The following is a 9,895-nucleotide window of genomic DNA, read 5'->3' on the forward strand; positions in this document are numbered from 1 at the left end:
GCGGATTCTTTCCAAGAGCTTACACGATGTATCGAGAACTTCCTTTGTAGAACTCTAGACTTAATAACAGTTTCCCCGTAAACCAGAAGTCTTAATCCCTTCGCGCAGGTGACTTTCGTGACTGCATACACGCAAGAAGAATCGCGGAAGAATCCGAACATCACTGAAATATGGGTTCCCGAAGGAGACGCCAATCGACTTAACCAGAACCGATTCAACACGTCGACCATCAGCTTGTAGCTCAGTTAGTAGAGTTGTACCTTTGTGCATAGAATCCCTGGGGAATAACCAAGTACAGGGATTGTTACGAGACGAATTTGATGTCGTCTTGTTGTCGCCATTCAACGATTGCTACCTCTCAATCGTCTTCCAACTAAGGTAAGCGTATGTGTTTCTGCCTGCGTCTATTGTTTTCTATATGGTATGATTCATTGTCCCCTCGTTTTCTGTATACACACACATACTATATATATATATATATATATATATATATAATATATATATAATATATGTATATATATAATATATATATATATATATATATATATATATATATATATAGATAGATATATATATAATATATATATATAAATATATATTATAATATATATCTATATAAACAAAAAAAACACATGAAAAATTTTAAATACAAAAATTTATTATCGAACTCAAAATTTATAAGTGAAATTCACAATATCAGGGTGAATTATTACTTACTTGCAAAACAAAACAAAGTTTAATTAATTTTTTGAATTAATTAAGTAAACTTATATCAAAATTAATCTATCACAAAATTCAGAAGATAAATTCAATCGAAAATTTCAAAAGAGTTAGGCAATAATTAAAATTTGGAAATTAATTCACAAGTGCTAAACAACTATGAAACTTGAAAAGAATTCTAAGTAAAGGCAAATTAATTCACAAGTGTTAAATTCAAGTAAATGTGCCATGATAAATTAATGAAAACAACAAAGTTAACTAAATTGTGAATGCAAATGAAAACACAGAAAAAGGTGTAAAATACCAAAATTGTAAAAAGCACCAACACACAGAATATAAAGTAAAAACACACTTCAATAAGAAAAAATGAATAAATGCATGCACAAAAATAACTTCAAATGAAACAAACAAAAAACAAAAATTTGCAATGTGTAAATATTTAAATTGTTTCACTCAGACCATTGTAACTATTAGTTGCAACTAATAAAAATATAACACACTTTATCTTGGTACCAATCGTTTCTTTCTGCTGCAGTGTTAAAAAAATGTCACCAATTAAATTCACAATATTTCAAAAAGGCGCCGTTCACACTTGTACAATGTTTGTTCAGACTACGTAAAAAATAAGACTAAATAACTCTTAAGAAATCCGAAATCTAAAATTCACGAGTGACCAATGTCTAAGTATAAATCTTTACGTTACTTTCATATCAAGTATGGCGTGGGAGAGAGAGAGAGAGAGAGATCTAAACTTTATAAGGATTTAAGTCTGAATGAAACTCTCTTCCGTACGGAAAATGGACAGTGGATATCACACAAAACGTTTTGGGCATGCGAAAGATGATGCAATCTTTCAAGAAGCTTCTAATATGAAGAAACTTTATAGAAAAATCGTGAAATCTGCATGTGGCTATCGACAAAGAATTACACGTATGAACCAGTAGGTGCTTAACAAAGACACGTACTCGACGAAACAGACTCCTCGAGCAAGTATGATTGACATGCTATGAAAACAACATGAGACCGCAAGCTCTCTTAATCTCAAGGCAGTGAAAAGTTACGAAAACAATTTCTATTTTGGAACGGACAAAGTTAATCTCTCTCTATTTACATTCTATGTTATATTAACTTTTACTTTATGTTATATGAAATCTGAACATACATTTTAAGACATCCTATAACTCTAAGCTAGCTAAGGAATCTGAAAAATATTGCAAAACTCTATATATAACATTTCATACAGTCTAGGAGAAGATATATGTGTTTTGAAAATAGCAACATATAATATACCTCCCCCCAGGATTGGTTATCACAGTGTTGAATCTAAAGATTCGCAACGGGATAAATGATCAGCAACTACATTCATTGTTTTTGCCACTAATGTACTGCCTCTCTTAAGTTATACTGTTGCAAGCTCAAAGACCACCTGGTCAGTCTTTGATTATGATTTTTCATAAGCGTGGATAAATGATAGTGGATTGTGAGATCAGACAACACTAAAATTTCTTCATTCCTCGGTGTTCACATACGCTTCAAACTTTTTCAATGCTGTGATTAAGGCTAAAGTTTCCTTCTCGATTGTCGAGTATACTTTCTGATGTTTTTTCAGTTTTGAAGACATGAAGCACAGGATGGTAGATGTTATTCTCATCTTCTTGAAGTAGAACAGCTCCAATGCCACAATCAGAAGCATCGATTTGTATCCCAAATTTCTTGTTGAAGTCTGGAGCTTGAAGTACTGGTCTTGAGGTTAAAATGGCTTTTACCTTCTCAAAGGATTCTTGACACCCTGGAGTCCAAAAAACTTAGCTTTGGGACTAGTTAAGTCTGTCAATGGAGCTACTACGGCTGAGAAATTTGGGCAGAAGCGATGATAGAATCCAGCCATGCCTATAAAAATCTCTGTAACCTGTTTCCTGGTAGTAGGTGGGTAGCCTTACAGTACCTTCTACATTAGCATTTACTGGAGCAAGAAGGCCTTTCCCCAACTTCAAACCCAAGATACTGCACAGTTGCCTTTCCAAACTCACTCTTCTCTAGGTTGACTGTTAGTCCTGCTTCTTGAAGTTTCTTGAAAACTTTCCTCAGAATTTTCAGTTGTTCTTCCCATGTTGTAGAGTAAATCACTATGTCATCCAGGTATACACCTACTCCTTCTATCGATCCTAGCAGTTGATCCATCACTCGTTGAAATGTTGCAGGTGCATTCATCAGACCAAATGGCAAAACAGTATATGTACTGATACAGTCCAAAAGGAGTAATAAAAGCTGACACCAACTTTGCATTCTCATCTAAGGGAATTTGATAATATCCTTTCAACAAGTCTTTCTTGGAAACAAACTTGGCTTGCCCAGTATTATCAAGTAACTGATCTATAAGAGGCAAAGGATAATTGTCAGCCACACTGACGGAATTCAGTTTCCTATAATCAGTACACATTCTAAATGAACCATCTAGTTTCTTCACTAATACACATGAAGAACTGAAGTGACTTGAACTGGGTTCTGCTAATCCATGTTGCAGTAAATACTCAACTTCTTTCTTCAAAACATCTCGATGATACGGTGATAAGCAATAGGCTCTTTGCTTGAATGGTTTTCCATCTTCTTGAATCTTGATCTCATGCTTGGTCAGATCAGTACGACTATAGGTACATCTGCAAAAATTTCTGGGAAACTTCTAATTACTTCACTTAAGTCTTCACCTTGTTCAGTACTCAGATGTTTCAATTTATCCTCCAAATTTTCCAAAATTGAGGAATTATTCATCTTGCTTTCAGCTCCCAATTCGTAGCCATCATCGTCTTTTGTAGATGAAGTTGTTTGTGTGTTTGACACAGTTTCAGTTTTAGTTTCTGAGAAATAAGGTTTCAAGAGATTCACATGTATCTTCCTTTGTCGTCTTCTTCCTTCTGGTGTTTCAATCACATAAGTTCTATCACTCAACTTCTCAATTATCTTGTAAGGACCTTGAAATTTATTCGTGAGGGGAAATCTCTTTACGGGTAAGAACACTAACACTTGTAGTCCAACACTAAAACTTTTTAGCTTAGTCTTAGCATCATATCTCTTTTTCATTTTCTCTTGACTCACTATCAAATTTTCTAAAGAGAATTTTCTAATCTCTTTCAACCTTTTCCTCAAGTTCTTCACATACTCTCCTTGGATTTCCTCTTGAGTTTATTCCCAATTTTCTGCAAGAATCTTCAACAGTCTCTCACTTCTCTACCAAAAATCATTTCATTTGTGAACATCCCATACTTTCTTGATAAGCACTCCTAACTTCAAACAAGATTAATGGTAAACCCACATCCCTTCTCTTTCTGACTCAGAACAATACTTTATCAGCATACTTTTCAATGTCTGGTGGAACCTTTCCAAGGCACCTTGAGTCCTCTGGAGGATAAGCAGTGGATAACTGTTGCTTCACTCCTAAAAAATTCATCACATCCTGGAATAACTTTGAAGTAAGGTTTGTTCCTCTATCACTTTGTACTATTTCTGGTATACCAAACTTTGAGAAAAACTCCCCCAAGTTTTTCAGCAACTATCTTGGCAGATATGCTTTTAACAGGGATTGCCTCTGGATATCTTGTCACAGGCACATTAATTTTAACAAATACTCATTTCCCTTCTTGGTCTTTAGCAGCGGGCCAACCATATCTATAATCACTTTGCTAAAGGGGTTCTCTAACTTCTTTAGGTTATAGGGGGCTTTTCTTGATGGTTCATTCGGTTTTTCATTTTTTTCCAGCTATCTGGCAGGTATGACACTTACGACAGAACCTGCTAACATCTTTGTGAAGTCCAGGTCAGAAAAAATATTTCACGATCTTCTCCACAGTCTTCCTGATTCCCATATGTCCAGACTCATGAGCTACTGCTACCACTTGCTTCCTCAACGGATATGGAATCAAATTTGATGATATTGTATTCGCCCCATACAGCATCTCCTGGTATATCTGTAGGTCTATACTTCCTCGTCAGCAAACCTTCCTTCAGATGATAACAGGTAGGAGTTTGTTGCATTGCTTCTCGATCATCAACTCTGAAGAACAAATTGGCTAACGATGCATCTTTCTTTCTGCAAGTCCCATTAGCTTCTCTCTTGTCACTTGACCAAAACTTCAAGGGTTTGAATTCTCAATATCTGCTAACTCAGCTACTGTAGTTTCACTACTGTCTTCAGGAACCACTTTGATTACTCAGAGTCTCTTTAGGAACAACAGGTTCTTCTTCGTCGTCCGTCGTCGTATTCGGATAGGAAATCTCTTCTAGGTCAGCACAAGGGGAAACATCACTTCCCTGGAACAATTCTTCTAAGTACAAAGATCCTTCATTTGATCCTTCTTGGGTGTGTAAATTCCCAGTTTCTTCACTTGCAGTCGTAGTCCTCTTCACACTTCTGGTAGTTACACAACTAGGAAACAGGTGGGGGTTATTCTTCTCCAGCTCTACTGTAGAACTAATCCTCAATGGTTTGTCTGTTACTACAGGACAAGGAATAAATGGCACCACCACCAACTTCATTCCCAACAGAACATGTACACCTTCCACAGCCAGTGAGTCCTTTACAGCAAAATCAACATTCCCTGTCACCAATTCACATGACAGGTATAAAGCGGCATACAGGGAGTTACTTCCTCTCCTCCTATACCTTTCAAGTACTGAATCTCCTGTGAGACTCTTCTCCAACTTAGGGTGAGAACCACATGTTACCACACTATGGTTACTCCCTGTATCATGTAATATCTTGACTGGTACCTGCACACTCCCTCCTTGAGTTGACAGCATACCCTCATAGATATATAACTTAAAAGCCTCCATACTGCTAAGGCACTTACTGCTTGAGGTTACATTTCCACTGGTTGCTAAACATTCAGCTTGTTTAGTTTCAGCCTTCTCTGGAGTCTGATTCTTTCCCACACTGCTCTTCGTAGTTTTGTTTCACCTGGTCACCTTTCACTACTTGACCAATGGCTTTGACAGCTGTTGATTCCGGTAAAGCGGCCATACACATACGCGACTGACATGGGTTTGTCCTGCCGGGATTAGCACACGCTCCAGTCCGCTTGAGTATTGCCCATACACGCAGAGGACTTGCTCTAGGCATATTTTGAGAGGGCACAGTTAATATGCAGTGGCCGTGTTCCTTTCAGTCCTGCAGTGTCCTGATATAGTGAAGTGTTTTTTAATCATGGCACCGTGTAAAAGGAAGATAAGTGCAATAATGATAATACACTCCTGCAAGATGAATATAAAGCATGAAATATGCAAGAAAAATCGTAAATAGTATGGTGAAACCATGGCTAATAAAGAGAGGTTTTACCATATGACTTAAATGAAAGAATAAAAAGGAAAATAACCCGAAGATTATAGAAATTATTTAAGAATGACTGATGATGATCTGGGGTGTTCCTAATTTTGATTGCTGCTTCAGGTACAGTAATCAGGTAACGGAATCCATTCATATAGTTTAGGAGGACCTCTGAATATACAATATACTTTTCAGCTTTTTCATTTTATTTAACCTACTCAAATGTTTACCTGCATTTCAGAAAATTTCTCTCTCTCTCTCTCTCTCTCTCTCTCTCTCTCTCAAGGTGATATGGAATGTATCATTCTTAAACGTACATTACTTCGTATAACAGGAATCTATGTTGACTCTAGAGATGAATGAATTTGAATATCGATGAAAGGTGTGAATTGGATCACTATGGACATATTTCCTCTCAAATGTTTTACTATGAAATTCACAGTCGTTTAAGATTGTTAATGTTTTTATCGCCACGTTTATCCTTTAAAATATTTACAAATTAATTGTAAAAATAATTTATACTAGTCAAAAGATATCATGAAAGGCTGGCAATTTTGGCTTTTACGAAAGCTGTTTGCATCTTTATTTATTTTTTTACACAATAAGCTGCTTGCCTTTTTATTTAATTGGAATAATCCGGACTTCGCATTTTCCACAAGCACGGAAGTGCTCTGTACAGGTCCAAAAAATCACTAATGAAATCGTGAGATAAATACATGACTGACTGCGACATCCTATTACAACAGCAATACTGCCCCGACTCCCATGAAGAAATAGGTCGATCAAGTCGGAGTACTCACTTATACAAGTATTGTACATGTTGAAGCTTTGCCTCAGTCCTTCCCAACACCTGCAGCGCGACGGGACAGGACTGGCATCAATAGCCCCCATACATGATAACCCTCTTGACTGAAGTGTCCTGCTCTTCCACACTTGAAACAGACAACATTAGGTTTCTGTAACTGTCTTGAAAAATTAGATGAGGATTTCACATTAGCTTGCTGAGGTGTATTACCTTGTGCACTCTTGGTAGTATCACTTGTAGGTTTCCCATTAAATTTGTTCCTGATATTTGGATTAGACTTAAATCCTGGGCGTTGTTGATTCCAGTACTTGAGATTGTAATTGCGTATGCTACTGATTATATTGTAATCTTCACTCAGTGTAGCAGCTTTGTCAAGTTTCTTAACATCTCTCTCTCTCTCTTAAATAGGCTCTTATATGTTCAGGAATTCCCCTAAGATACTGTTCAAGAACAAGTAATTCTTCTAACTCATCAAAAGTTTTAACTCTAGCAGCTTCTAACCAACGTTTAAAACACCTCACTTTGTATGCATAATCTAAGATTGTTCCCTTCTCATCTTTTCTTAAATTTCTGAATCTTTCATTGTAGTACTCTGGGGTCATCTGGTAAACTTGTAGCACACTGTGTTTAAGTACCTTGTAGTCTTTACACTGATCAACTGTTAAGGCTATAGATAAGCATTTCTCCCTTTACCAATTAAGACACTGTAGCAAAACTGACCACTTATCTTCTGGCCATCCCATACCTAAAGCCACTTTCTCAAAGTGCTCAAAAAACTCATCTGGAATTTCTTTGTAAAAGAAATAAACTAAATTTAGATTGTCAGCTGAGTTTTCCCTGGTAACCTTCCAAGCATAAAACACTCTCATAACCCCAGGTAAGACATAAGCGCTCCAATTTTTCCTTTTTCCCCTTACGTTTTCACAGCTGTGCTCTAAAATGTAATATATATATATAGTATATATATATATATATATAATATTTATATATCAAGCTACATATGTCCTATAATATCTAATTCACTCTACCTGGGAATTAATATATTTTCATATATGTTTAACCGAAGGGGAATTTTTTAGGGTTCTCGCCTGTCAGCCGGCAAATCACTTATCGCCTAAAAAATGCCGTTAAACATATGAAAATATATTAATTCTGAGGTAGAGCGAATTAGATATTTTAGGACATTTGTAGCTCGATATATGTATATGAATCACGGCAATGTGATATGACATATATATATATATATATATATATATATATATATATATATATATATATATATTATATATATATGTATAGATAGATAGATAGATAGATAGATAGATAGATATGTATGTAGTGTATGTATGTATGTATGTATGTATATATATATATATATATATATATATATATATATATATATATATATATATATATATATATAGTATATATATGAGGGCCTCAGAACCACAAGTGGTAAACGCCAGTTTTTAAAAAATGAATAAATTGCCCTCAAAGTCTAGCATTCATTACTCTGTTTCTAAGAAAGATATTGATTTAAAACTAAGTTTCATATGAAAGCCCTACCCTTTATAAATTTTTGGTGAAAATTAAAAAAAAAATTGTTGGGTGCGCTTGTGCGCTAGCATTCAAAATGTACGCCTAACCTCACATTTTGTGTATATTTTGTTCATAACCAGCACTTGAACCATAATTAAATGTGTAAAAGGATAATAAAGTGTTATTATATTCGTGTTATAACAGCAATATATGTAATAATAATAATGATAATAATAATAATAGCAATAATAATAATAAAATATAGTATAAAAATAATATCAATAATAATGGTAATACAGTAATATTGGTTAATAATATTGATAATAATATTTTCTTAAAAGTAATGGCTACTTCAGCAGCGTTACACTTGTAGAGATTCTCTCTTATTTTGCGAATAGCGGCTTTTTCCGTGCTACTTAAACAGGCTGGTAGAGCGCCTATAGAGGTCATGGTCAAATACAGGGTCAAAATAGGTGTATATATTTGAATTTTACAGATAAAATATGATACCACAGTCATCAAAGTCATTAACAATTCTCTCTCTCTCTCTCTCTCTCTCTTCCCAGCCCGAGGATGTCTGGCAGCTCCAGACGAAAACTCGCTTTAAAAGAGATAGAAATTGTTAATGACTTTGATGACTATGGTATCATATTTTATCTGTAAAATTCAAATATATACACCTATTTTGACCCTGTATTTGACCATGACCTCTATAGGCGCTCTACTATCCTGTTTAAGTAGCACGGAAAAAGCCGCTAGTCGCAAAATAGAGAAGAATCTCTACTAGTGTAACGCTGCTGAAGTAGCCATTACTTTTAATAAAGTATGCTTGAGAGAGGGTCTGCTTCCTAAGTAAATTGATAATAATAATAATGATAATAAAATGTGTACTCACCATGAAAATACTATCGTGGTATAACAATCATGAATGTTATACTGATAATAATAATAATAATAGGAGTATTGATAATAATATTATTTATGATAATAGCAAATAATAATGATAATACGGTAATATTAGTAATAATGATGTTGACCATGATAACATTCCATCATGTTTAGCCATTAAAATAATCACCTATATCATAATAATGATTAATCAAACAAAAAAATTATAGAAAAATAATACTTACTTCACACTACTACTTCTCTAAGAAAAGCAAATATTTTAATCTGTACTCACCATGAAAATACTGTACATCCGCTAAGAACTTGAAAATAAGGGGAGGTGGGGAATGTAAACAATGGCGGAGATTGTAAACAGTGCGGTGATTGGCCGACACTTACGGCCGCCTTATGTGGAAAAATGATATTGTTATGATACAATAAAGTTTTATGCATACTTACCTGGCAGGTATATATATAGCTGTATTTTCTGAAGTCCGACAGAATTTAAAAAACTTCCGACACACGCAGTGGTCGGCCAGGTGGTTAGTACCCATTCCCGCCGCTGGGAGGCGGGTATCAGGAACCATTCCCATTTTCTATTCATAATTTTTATTTCCACTGTCCCC

General features: G+C 35.1%; 1 long non-coding RNA gene across 1 annotated transcript in view; it reads left to right on the forward strand.

Annotated features, from left to right (window-relative positions):
* The window catches only part of LOC135205454 (uncharacterized), a 66,065-nt gene extending 65,694 nt beyond the window's left edge, over positions 1–371 (forward strand). The window contains exon 3 of the long non-coding RNA XR_010312541.1: positions 109–371. This is a non-coding gene — a long non-coding RNA (uncharacterized LOC135205454). The remainder of the gene's footprint in view (positions 1–108) is intronic.
* Positions 372–9,895: the final 9,524 nt, after the last annotated feature.

Source organism: Macrobrachium nipponense, chromosome 24, assembly GCF_015104395.2.
Source record: "Macrobrachium nipponense isolate FS-2020 chromosome 24, ASM1510439v2, whole genome shotgun sequence".
NCBI lineage: Eukaryota > Metazoa > Arthropoda > Malacostraca > Decapoda > Palaemonidae > Macrobrachium > Macrobrachium nipponense.